The sequence below is a fragment of the Benincasa hispida genome, chromosome 6 (genome assembly GCF_009727055.1).
Source record: "Benincasa hispida cultivar B227 chromosome 6, ASM972705v1, whole genome shotgun sequence".
NCBI classification, from domain to species: domain Eukaryota; kingdom Viridiplantae; phylum Streptophyta; class Magnoliopsida; order Cucurbitales; family Cucurbitaceae; genus Benincasa; species Benincasa hispida.
In genome coordinates, this window is record NC_052354.1 from 41,921,866 (window position 1) to 41,935,939 (window position 14,074).

Genomic DNA, 14,074 nt, shown 5'->3' on the forward strand with positions numbered 1-14,074 from the left:
TAATTAAGGCCTAGAGATCTACTTAATTATTTGTTAGAGAGTAATTGAGATATTAAAATTCCATAATGTTACTTGTATGTTACTTAATTTGCTCGTTAGTGTACATACTTTAGGGGTTAATTGGATAAGAGGGGTAATTTTTGAAAAAAAAAGTTAGGGAAAGGAGTTGTTTAGAAATAAATTAGGAAAATGGTGTTGTTTTTTTGTTTTTTATGGGGTGCGTTTTATTGAGATTGTCAAATGTTTTTATTTTGTTATAAAATATAATTTTATTTCTAGATTTTTAGTTTAATTTCTATTTGATTTCTAGGTTTTAATATATTATATTTTTAATCCATTAATTTTGAGTAAGTTCTATTTCAATTTAGTTTAAAGGTTTTTTAATCTTACAATTTTATCTTGAGATTTGAATTTTTTTTTAATTTGGTGTATAGGATTTAAGATTTGCACTTTAACCTCGACATATCATCATATATACATTTTATTAAAAAATAAATATAATTTGATGAAAAAAATAAATATAATTAATTAACTTATATTAAAGACAGAAGGTGAGTATTTAATAGTGATATATATTAGTTAATTTAAAATAAATATAATTAATTAAGTTATATTTTTCATCACTATCAAAAAAATAAATTTAAATTTTCATTTCATATATAATTATTTTAAATTAATTAATTGACATTAATGTCAAAGGCTAAAACTGAGTATTTAGTGAAACAATCCAAGTTAAAGTGTGAATCTTGAAATTTAAAGATCAAATTGAAACAAAATTCAAATCTCAAGGTAAAATTGTAACACTATGATACTTTAAGACTAAGTTGAGACAGAACTTACTCAAAATTAATTGATTAGAAATATGACATTTTAAAACCTACAAATCAAATAGAAACTAGGCTCAAAATTTAAAAATAAAAAATATATTGATCAAAATTAATTGAAGTTAAAAGTATAAATCTTGAAACATATCAACTAAAAATTAAAATAAACAATAATTAAATCTTACTAGTATTGTCTCGAAACAAAGAAAGAACTCAATGGTAAAATTGTAACATTTTAAAATTTTAATTATATTACTTAGTAGTGTGTATATGATGATATGTTGAGATTAAAGTACAAATCTTAAAATCTTATTAGACCAAATTGGAACAAAATTCAAATCTCAAGATAAAATTGTAATATTGTAAAACCTTTATATTAAATTGAAATAGAACTTACTCAAAATTAATTGATTAAAAATATAACATTTTAAAAATTAGAAATCAAATAGAAATCAAACTAAAAATCTAGAAATAAAATTATATTTTATAACTAAAAAAAACATTTGACAATCCCAATGCTAAAAAATAGTTTAGAAGGAAAAAATGAAATAGAGATTAGAAATTAAAATTAAATTAAAATTAAAAAAAAAAAAAAAAAAAACTATTTTCCTAATTTATTTCAAAACAACTCCCTTTCCTTAATTTTTTTTTCAAAAATTACCCCTCTTATCCAATTAACCCTACTTTAGGTGGCAACTACCATACTTTTGACCATTCTTTTTTCTTTTTTTTGCTCAAGTAAATCCATCACTTTGTAAAAGAAGTAATGATGATTTTATGGATCATATATATAAAAGCAAAACATGTATATATGGAGCTAATTAGATCCATTATCAACATAAATTATCTATAGCGAAAGGCTAATTTTACTACCTATAATCCCACTTTCAATACAAAATCTTGATTGAGTACATAATTCGTTATAACATCTTTTAGTCCTCTCTCTCACTTTAGAGCTGAATGATCATCAAATAGATTCGAATTAAGAATAAGCGAAAGTTTATTTAAAGATTAAGACTCTCTATAGAATGACTTAAGTGCTTAAAAAGAATATTTTTAAGTGTAAAAAAGTATTTTGAAATACTTAGAAAGTTTTTTCAAATAGATGATATTCTTAAATATATGGTTAATCCATAAATGAATGTCGAAAAATTAAACTAAATTGACCTTTTGGATTATTTATTTTTTTAGGGCTCTCAATAATAATTTTGTGAGCATCATCGTGAGGATTTAGATGTCTTCAAATTAAGCGAGTTGAAGGCTTTTTTTAGTATAATCTTTATCTGTAACAAAATGATTTAGTTTTTTTTCAAGTTTTTTGTTTTTATAATTTTTTCAGAAATATCCATCAATACATCCACATTTTATCGATATCTCCATTGACATTTCGTAAACTGAGACTTCAACATTTTCATCAACATCAACATTTTAAACTTTAATGTGTGTGTATGTATATATTCTTTATGTTCATTTTATTTATTATGTTTCATTTGGGTGACCATCTATTAAGGAAGAGTTATTTAAGAAAATAATAAGTGGTATGAATACAATACTTGCAAATGAAAGAAAAGGGCAGTTGGATAATTATTTGATTATAAATGAAAAATTGGGTTTGAATTAATGAATGAATTGTAAAGCTTTAGGTGGTGCTATTTGCTAATCCAGAAGTGTTAGTGGTTAATACTTAAAATCAGCCAACAGATATGGTTGGTAGATGTCTAATTGTGTCCCACTTTCCCTCAATGAAATGCCTTATTTTTCAATTTAAATCATTCACATTCATGTAACCATTTGACAAGGACATTATTGAATTTGGTTATTAATTCCACCAAATAATTTTATTTGGGATATTGGTGTCATTGTATAGGTTGATTTGATATCACAACAGTCTCCTGTACTCTCTCTTTCTTAAAGTCTCCATCATCACCACAACCCCCATACCTTTTGCTTATTATCTCTCTCATTTTATGTGAGATGAGGATTCTTATGGTTATGATTACATTCTATAATGCAAGTTGGGAAGGCTACAACGAGATAAAGGTGTGTACTTTTATGTTCAAATAGATGTAACAACATTGATTAGACTTTTCAATGTTAGGAGGTTGATTATGTATGCTTGAAAAGAGTGATTGTTTGAAGTGATACCTCAATAATGTAATCGTAACAATTTGTATAATTCGTGAGATCTCGTGAACTTAGTAGCAAAGAAATGGGTGGTTTGGAGTTCATTATGATGTTGTGACATGGTTTTGGATGGACAACTAGGTAATTGATCAAGTGCACGTCAACTTAGTTGAAGGTGAGATGACAATATTAGAGATAGTGATGAATAATGTAGTAGAAGGTTACCTGCAAAACAAGAAACATTAGGCATCAATGTAGTATCAACCAATTAAATACACGTGTTGATCAAATACATTTAAAACTTTAAAGAAGGAAAGGAACGCTTTCTTGCCGAACGGTCTTCAACCTTGGGCTAGATAAGAACTTTGTTGGCACAATGTATCGAATTTGACTTCTACAATTATTGTTACAGAAAAAATGATAAATGACATGGTAAAACTTATACATCCGTACAAACAAATGGGAAACTTCTTTGAGGCAACCAGGCAGGTAGAGTGGAGAGCAAAAGAAATGGAAAGAGTAATAGCTTGAACTTGGCCTGGTCAACAATTACAATTCTATGAATGGGCACAATAAGTTCCTAGCATATGGGATAGATAGGTACTATAGACATATACAGTGACATATTATACTCTTAACGTGACCTCACATAGCCCCACACTATTTCAAGTTTGTTTTGAGTGTTAGAATACAAGTCCAATCAACCTCATTTCATTGGGCTATGCATTTGGTGGTCTCACTTGATTGAGTTACGTATATTATCTTCTCATCTAACCTAACACTACAACAAATATCACATATGATAGCTTTGTAAAAACGCTATCATACACTTTTTATACGTTTTTTGAAATGATATCATAGGTAATATTATTGAAAGTCGTAGACTTTTCATAGCGTTTTTTCAACGCTATAAAATGTGCTATTAAAAATCCATTTTCGATAGCATGATTTCAATGCTATGAAACTTTTAATACTGGTTACTTTTCAATAGTGTTTTGTATAACAATGAAAAAACGCTGTAAAAAACATATCATAGCGTTTTTAAATATGTTGTCGTAGCCGATGTTATTAAAAGTCTCCAACTTTTCATAGTATTTTTTCAATCCTATAAAATAAGCTATAAAAATTTCTTTTTTATTGCATAAATTTAATGTTATGAAAACTTTTATAACATTACAAAAATGCTATGAATGACATTTAATAACAATTTTTATGGTAAGAAAAAATGTTATAAAAACATATAACACATTTTATCCCATTGTTGTATCTGCTGTAATATATAGTAAAAAACTTTTAATAGCAAATTTTTTTTTATTTATATTTATACTGCTATGAGAGTCAAATATAGTTTGTATGGCATTTTGAAAAACAAATTGTCTCAAATATTTGTAAACCTAACTAACTTTAATTATATAAACTTTTAATGCAAGTGTATTTACATTAAAATGAGAGTATTTACATACATACATCACTCATAGTGTAGGTCTTTAACCATCACAACTCTCCAAATTACATTACAGTAAATAAAAACAAAAAAAAATAACAAAGTATCTTCTTTACTTTCTTTAAGTTACACTATATAGTCTTCACATCATATAGTCTGACTAGTCGTCTTTTAATCGGTTTCTGCAAAAGAAATGTATATTTCCCCATCAATTATACTTCAAACTCATCAATCAAATGTGTTTGCACAAAAATAAATAAATAGGCAATCGTTGGTTTGATAGCCTTATGACAAAATCCTTCCCATAGCTCATAACATATAATAAAATGAACAATACTCACCTATCCAAATTATTTGACAACATAATCCTAGCATTCAACTACATTAATGGTGCCTAAGTGCTCTTCAAAACCAAAAAATAAAGCATATATACTACAACGAAGAGCATAACACTAGTGAATGGAAAAAATTTGTATCCAAACCTAAAGAGAAATATCTACATTAAAGACGTTTCTAGGAAGAGTACCTAACAAAACTTTCAACCAACAACATAAGGAAAAAATAAAATAAAATAAAAATCCCTACCATTCATCATATAACCTTATCATGAGAATCAGTACAATTCATCTTACAACTAATTGTTTTCCAAGTATACAAATTACCAATCAAGGGACAACTCCCATTTCAAACCCTCTAACCATCAAAGTAGGAGCAATACCTACAAGCAACAAGAATAGATGGTTGAAAAAAAAAAACCTACGCAAGGAAGAAAGATTGAAATGGACATACAAAATCTTCTATAAAAACTAGAAAACACGTTTAGTGTTTAATTTTACACTTTTAAATACAATTTTCATATAATCAAAATTAGCTTTGAATGATTAAAAGCATATTTAAGAGCAATTTTAAAGTGATTTTAAGTATCGTAGAATATCTCTCTCAAACATGCTATTACTAAAGCTCAATGAAACATCAAAAGGATTATTGTAAATTAAAGATCATATGGGTGCAAACATCAATGTGAAAGAAAAAGAATGTACCACTTGGAAGCAACATTGACAATAAGCAGGACTTTGCCCTTGTATATGCTAAGGTAGATATCATTTCACTTTGCATCCTGCAAACAAAAGGAGAGATGCAACACAAACATCACATGAATTTTAATTAATATTAGAAACTATTCCTAAAATTCATCCCAAGATCAACAACAATAAAGAATTTCTAATGAATAAAACACAAAGGCCAAGAAATTGAAACAAATCAAAATGACAATTAACATCCAATTCAAAAAATAAGTTGTTTAAGAGCACCCACCGACAATGGAGATGAAAAAAACAAGTAATATCAACAGTTTTACATGATTGTTCAAGATCTAGAAAGTAGAAATAACCCTTAGAAATTCTTACACTTTTAATAAAAAGCGTAATAAATTGCAAGACATTTGTCTTGAAATAACTAGCCCTATAATAAAAAGTGTAAGGATCTATCAAGAATGTGTAATAAATTGCAATACATGATCTTTAAATTGAAATACCTCGAACTTTGAGCATTGTTACATTAACAGTATATACACATGCTTTCAATACTCACAAATCTTTCCAAATGCTTATCCTTATTGGTGATGCAAATTTCAATCTCAAATTTGTTAAACGTATCCATCGCCTCCATTGGGAATAAAAGAAAATTGTACACAAATATATGTCATTTACTTCTACATATGTTTTAAAACTAGATAGAACATTGAACAACTATAGCGAATGAACAATCAAATTTAATATGTTTTTCTCATTAGTGCACTTTAGCAAAATCCTAACAAGAACCTTCACAAATTGAGCCACTAATGCACTAAACAGAGAAGGAGAACATCATGTTCTAAAATCTAGATAATTGTTCTCGCTGAGAATACTAACAAAAATAAGTGGGTTTTCCATATACATCGCCACGCCAAAAGAAACTTTTGATATTCAACTAAAAAAAATTGAGATAAAGTTGAGATTCAGCTAAAAGAGATGGAAGATAAACTACAAAAAAGTTAGTTTTGGTTTGATTATTTAACAGTGGAAACTGTGGAAGTAACATTGAATGGAAGAGGAAGGGGCAATGTTGAGATATTTAAAAAGACACCAAAACTGAGTATTAAAAAAAGCCATCTTACTCAACAAAATCACTATACTGATAGTACTCACATAGGAAAATAGAAGATAATTAAAAAGTAATGTAATCCAAACTCGATGTCTAAACACATCAACAAAACTAAACAATGTGTAACAAAAGTCAATTCAATGCATACAAATATCACTTATCAGTCAGTTCAAATCTTCAAGAAGACTAACCTGGTGTTGCTTTTTTCTTGGCAGCAATACTCAAGAATTTGACTTCCCTAAGAGAAAAGACAAGTCCAAGAGTAAATTGGCATATTAGAACCATATTTGTTGAATCAAACTAACACAATTATAAACTTAAAAAAGACAAAAAAACAAACAAGAGGCAGATCAGCAACTGATAATCAGCTTATTGTTGGCCATTCTTCATAATACCAGAGAGAGTCATAATCGACATGAAAACAACCTCTTGAACAAATAAATTGTAAAAATACATAAGCACCTATCATAAAAATATTTTAATATAGAAAGAACAAGGCATCTTCAATATTCAGCAGCGGCAAGGTTTTCATCTTTATTTTTTCATTGTACTTATGTTTCAAAATTGTGAGGAAAAAAAACTTGTTTTGGTTGAAGTAAGCCACAATTTCTCTTAGTTTTTACTATGAAATTTCTTTGTGGTTAGTTTATACAAGAAGTCTTAAGTTCTGGTGGTGAAAATCCAATCTTGGTTGGTTCTTGGGAGTTTAAAAGTGCAAATTGAGAGATGTAAATGTAAGAGTGTATTAACATGTAGCAGAAGCAACAAAGATCAATAAGTATTCAAATTCATTAATTTTGGTAGAAACTAAAGCATGCTCATCTAAAATAAGAGGGTTTGTAGTCATACATTTGTATAACTCTTCAAGATCTTGATCAACAACAGTTGTATTCTCCAAAAAACACCGTGAACCACCTCAAGATCTTCCCCACTATCCTCTTGGAGCTTTAGAACGAGTTGTGGAATTCAAGAACAGCTTGAAGTAACAGAAACAAGGGAGAAGCTCACTGCACCACACTGCTTGAAGAACTTTTCTTCAACCCGAAATTTTCTCTCAAATTTCTTTAGAATGCCTGCCTCAAATTCACTTCAATCTTCTTTATTTATTGCAGGTGAACATGGAAAGAAGATTACTGCATGAGTTGCAGCTCATGTTTGGAGTAAATGAAGAGAAAGAAAATGGTGTTTGTGTGAGCAAGTAAAAGATGGTAATGGAAAAACTGTTTAAAACTGAAAATTCTATTAATTTTATTAAATTAATTTCATAAATTAATTTTTAAATAATACTAATTAATTTAGTATCAAATATTAAATTAATTTTTGTAGAAATTCATCTTCATATATTTAAATCATATTTAAATATAAATTATCATTTTTCGTTTAATTCTAATTTGAACGTTTCAAATTAACTTATCAAGTTACTCTAAACCTTATCCATTTACGAGCTAGTAAGGGGACCTCGCGGACCTACAGATCATGGGCTCCAACGATCTGAGATTAATCGGCTAAACTCATTAGACCGAATTAACCCTCGTTCTTTAACTACTGGGTCACTCCACTATAGCCCGTAGTTGAACTCCCCTCACTGTAGATATATTATGTCCACTTTATATAAACCATAATCAGTAAGTCGATCATTCACAGGTTGTCCATAATCACAGCTAGGTCAAGATAACCATTTTACCTCTGTCAATACATCTTGTTCCTTAAGTTCCCACTGACCCTCTAATGAAAAATTTTGATTCCTAACACCTATGAATCAAATCCTTTCTCTATCATGAGAAGGCGGGGCCCTGATTGTTCAAGACCTGGAATCAGTACTTAAGAGAACAACCTATCTGCTAATCCTAAATCGGGTAGGAGTGAATTCCATCTTGCAAGGCTATGTCCCAAGCTAGCTATTCATCCGGCCTTATCCCAAAATGGGAGGCTTATTGAGCAGTGTTGTTGGACTACTCTCGACGTTTGTAGATCAAAGGATAATCCCGAACAAACAGAGTTCATAGCTAGCTTAGGATTAAGATCGAGTTAACCTATGTTATTTAATAAATGAAATAGTCAGTTTTAACAGTAAACGGTCGTTATAAAGAAAAATGACTATTTTCATGGTCCAATCTATATATAAACTCATTGCATAGGATGCCCTCACACACATGAACGATATGTGGTTCACAACGTTTGTAGCACTTTATAACTTTTTGTAACAACTACAAAGTGGGTCGCATCCAATAGTGTTACCAGGATGAGATACCCCATTTTATTCATATATTTATTAGACCATTTAGACTATATACTGTTAACTTGATCCTATTTATGTCACTACATAAAGTTACAGTATTCAGACTATAGCCATGGATATGTTTATTGGATTTTCATAATAGAATGAAAAATCAACAACTTATTATTATTGATAAATAGAATGTTTAATACAAACTGCGAGTTCTAGAACATTCCCAACAATCTCCCACTTGGACTAAAACTCTAGTGAGAACAAATATATACAATATAGTGTTGAGAAATATAAAGGAAAAATACAATAAACTAGGACATCTGTAATACCATAGATATTCTCCCACTTGCCCTAGATTACACCACTCGGAGTCCTAGTCCAACTAGGTGGCCCTCGAACACTTTAGCCGAGAAGGCCTTTGTAAATGGATCAGCAAGGTTGTCTTCAGAGGCAATCTTTGTGACAATCACATCTCCTCTGTGCACTATCTTCCAAATGAGATGGTACTTTCTTTCAATGTGTTTTCCATGTTTGTGACTCCTTGGTTCTTTCGAGTTGGCAACAGCACCACTATTGTCACAATACAGTGTGATAGGCAAGTACATATCTGGAACTACTTCCAAATCAGCCAAGAATTTGTGTAGCCATACTGCTTCTTTAGCAGCTTCACATGTAGTCACGTATTTCGCTTCCATTGTGGAGTCAGTGATACAACTTTGCTTAATGATTCTCCAAACTATAGCTCCTCCGTTGAGAGTAAAAACTGATCCTAAAATAGATTTTCTAGAATCTACGTCAGTCTGAAAATCAGAATCTGTGTATCCTGTAAGGATCATGGCTGTCTTGACATCCATTTGTCATATCTCATAGTCATAATATGTGACAATGGAAAGAAGTATTCTTATTGACTCCTTATTGACTTTATCATGGCAACAGGAGAAAAAGTTTCTTCATAATCAACTCCTTCTTTTTAGGTAAAACCTTTTTCCACGAGTCTGGCTTTATAGGACTGCAACCTTGCCAGTTTGGTCTCGTTTCCTCTTCTAGATCCATTTGTAACCTATAGGTGTAACCCCATGCGGTTGATCTACAAGTTCCTAGACAGAGTTGAAGTACATAGACTCCATTTCATCGTCCATGGCTTTTATCAACTGTTCCCTGTCAACGTCTTCCATTGCCTTCTTAAAGGTCAATGGATCCTCTAAACCACCATCTTATATGATGTTTTGAGTTTTTGTTAAACTCATATAGCGTTCAAGTTGTTGAATAACTCTCCCACTATGTCAAGGCAACCTCAACTCTTGGGATAAACGTGACGGAATAACAACAGTTGTTGATGGACCAGCTTGATTAACAACTCTTGTTGATGTTTCTATAGCATCTTTAGTCCGTTCTTGCAATATTAGTTTACTAAGAGGTAGATGATTTTTTATATGATCCTCTTCCAAGAACGTAGCGTTTGTCAATACAAATACTTTATCTTCTTGGGGATCATAAAACAATCCTCCTTTTGTTTCTTTGGGATACCCCACAAATAGGCATAATTTCGAACGTGTTTTCAATTTCTTAGGATTCTGTACCAACACGTATGTTGGACAACCCCAAATACGGCAATGGCATAAACTAGTTTTGCGTCTTTTCTATAATTCATACGGTGTTTCCTAAACACTTTTTGATGGAACAAAGTTTAGAATAAGTACTGCAGTCTGTACTGCATACCCCTAAAAGGATTGAGGTAACTGAGCATAACTCATCATAGATCAAACCATGTTCAATAAGGTTCGATTTCTTCTTTCTAGAACATTGTTTTATTGTGGGCTATGAGTTGGGATTGAATTCCATGATCTACTAGATAGTTCTGGAATTGTAAATCCATATACTCACCACTTCGATCAGATCGAAGTGTTTTAATTCTTTTACTTAACAGATTTTCAGTCTCAGCCTTAAATTCTTTGAACTTTTCAAGAGTTTCAGATTTATGACTGATTAAGTAAATATAGCCATATCTAGAGTAATCATCAATAAAACTGACGAAATACTGATAGCCTTCTTGAGCTTTAACATTCATCAGACCACATATATCTGAATGTATAAGTTCAAGAGGCTCTTTGGCACGAAGACCTTTGTCAGAAAAATATCTTTTAGCCATTTTTCCCTCAAGACATGATTCACTTAGAGGTAAAGAACTATCTTCTAACTGATTTAGATGACCGTTTTTTATCAATCTCTCAATCCTGTTGAGATTAATGTAACCAAGCCTGAGGTGCCAAAGATAGGTGTTAAGAGAAATTTTTCGCTTTTTATTATGAGTCTCAGCCGTTTTAAAAATCTCTATATTTAAAATGGCTCTCGCTTCAGTTGGTTTTAATATGTGCAAGTTATTTTCGAGTCTTGCAGAGCAAATGTGAAAACCTCTTGAATAAACAAATACTTCATTACATTCAAAAGATATATTATACATATTTTCTAGCAGACAGGAAATGGAGATCAAATTTCTTTTCATCTTAGGTACATAAAATAAATTCTTAATTAAGATAAAAGAATCTCCAAAAAGCAACTTGGCATCTCCCACTGCTTCAGCTGAAATGACTTCACCTGTTCCCACCTTGAAAGTCATCTCAAGTTCAGAAAGTCTTCTCCAAGAACTAGTTTCCTGTAAAAAAGTGCAAACATGATTAGCGGCGCGAATCCAATATCCAGGTAAGGTGAGAACTCTCCACTAAACATGTTTCAACAACTATTAAATCATATTACCTTGTTTTGTCTTTTCTGCTTTCTTCTCAGCCAAATACTTTGGGCAATTTCGTTTCCAGTGCCCAAATTCTCCGCAATGGAAACATTTTCCTTTGGGAGTTTTTTTTTTCTTTGTAGTGGTTTTATTTTTTCCCTTTTTCCTTTCTTCTTCATTTGTACGGTTTTGTCTTTAGAAGAAGATGGACCAAACTTCTTATCATCAGTGGGTTTCATTCCTGACGTAGACCCTTTATAAAACTTCTTTGGTTTCGAAATAACATTTATTTCTTTTTCCTTAAGTTTCATCATTGATTGATAAGTCTGTAACTCATTCAATAGCGTTGTCAAATTATAAGTGATTTTGTTCATAACAGCGTTTGTTCTGAATGACAGATAACTCTCCGAGAGAGATTCCAGTATCATGCTTACTTGGCTTGTCTCATCTATCATCGCCCCATGAGCCTCCGCAACATTAAAATGAACCATCATATCAAGAACATGTTCTCTTACGTTGGTTCCATCTTTCATGCGAGTAACATAGACATACTTAATGGCTTCATGTCTAACAGAAGATGACGGTTGCCTGAACATCTCCTATAATGACGCCATTATCTCACGGGTGGTGGGCATGACCTCATGCTTCTTATTGAGTACATCAGATATACTTGTTAAGATATAGACCCGAGCTTTCTCATTTGCCCTTACCCACCTATCATAGGCGTCCCGAACATTTCGGTTGGCTGTTGAACTAGAAATTAAAGGACATTCCTCCGTCAACACAAACCTCAGATCGTCTACAACTAATATCGTATTGATGTTTGATTTCCAATTGGTATATCCCTTACCATTAATTTTATCGGAAGCAAGCAATTGTATGATTGAGTTCGACATTGCTGAAACATTTTAAACAAACTCTATTAAATATGCATCTAAATCCATTTTTAGCAAAAAATAATAAAGTACCCAATAAATCTTTATTTATTTGCAATGATATTTTAGTGATTTAGAACAATTGCTACCGAGGGGCAATCAAGAATTCCTTCACAAAAGCAAGACAATTCTTGACCAAATACTATATCATAATAACTTTTTATTCCTATAGTTCTTTTGGTTATCCTTTTCGGTTAAGATCTTTACTAACAATTAGTAATTCTTGTAAGTGTGACCCGCCATTTTCAGATCTTATAGAATGATATGAATATGCCCCTGAAATAGAAGACAATCCCAAGACGGAACTATAAGACCCTATTCATTTTACTGAAGCCTAGGTTGTTTCGAATCCTATGTTACAACACTCCGAAAGGATCGTCGCGGTTAACGACTAGCTAGTGCTACCTAAAAACGATAGCGGGCGCAACATAGGAATCTCATGGTTCAAACTAATGGAGGAGACCGTAGGACAATGTTGACACATTTTCTTCACCCACTTACTATGAACCACCTCTCTCATTCACCTTGTTATGAACCCATGCAAACACTTTCCGAATGGAGCAGTCGCGGTAAAAGCGACACGAAGCCGAGCATGGATCTCATAGTGTTAACTCTTGAGGACATGCGAGCTAATAACTATATATCGAATATATTGTTAATCTCCCACTGAAGTGTTCTATGTGTTTGGGTATTTACTTAGGTGTAACGGCTAATTTTAAACAACCTAAGTCTAAGTGGTTTATCCAAGTATCATGCTTACAATTGGATTTTAACCTACAATGTCTAGGTGATAAACCGTTTTATTACCTCACATCGCTCATGCTAGCTCATAAAATCAGTTAACAACACTCAATTTTTCGGTCATAATCCCCAGGTAAGAGGTGTTCTATAAACCGTCAACTTAATTACCCCCAGCCTTAGACAGGTTTATGAACTAATATGAGTTCGTAACCAAATTTTATAAGGTAACAATCTATTTTAACAATTAAAATTAGTTGTTAACCTAAGTGAGCATGCAGTTGTTCTTTGTTATGGATTTTAAACGTCTAACCCAATTTTATAACAACTTACAAAATTTTAGACATGCTAAACATCCACAACATTCAGCAAAGGCATTCAATATCTAATATAATCATTATATTAAATATAACCCTAACATGCATACTATATATTATAACATTTATAACATATATACTTTCAATGCATGTAACATGCTTCCTACGGTGAGATTTTAAATCTACATGGCATACTGTATGCATATACATGAATCATTTAATTATTACATATACCACATGCATAAATAATTAAATACTAACTGATATGGTTTAAGTTTTGGCATAAACAAGCAAACAGAAGCCTAACTATTACAAACAGCTTCAAAACCGGCTTTGAACCACTTGAACCGCTCCTAACCGAACCTAAGCATCTTGAACCACACTGGATAAGTCTGAACCGAACCAGCCAAACATCCTTTGAGGCTGAACCGGATTGGCTCGAGAAAACCGATCAAACCGGCTGCTCTTGGTCCAACCTCAAAATCTCGTTAAGGGAGATCGTGTAACACTGAAGGCTATCGTCTAACACCATCGCCTAGTGTTGGGCAGAGGTACACAATCGCTTAGTGTCTTTTGACTATCGCATAGTGCC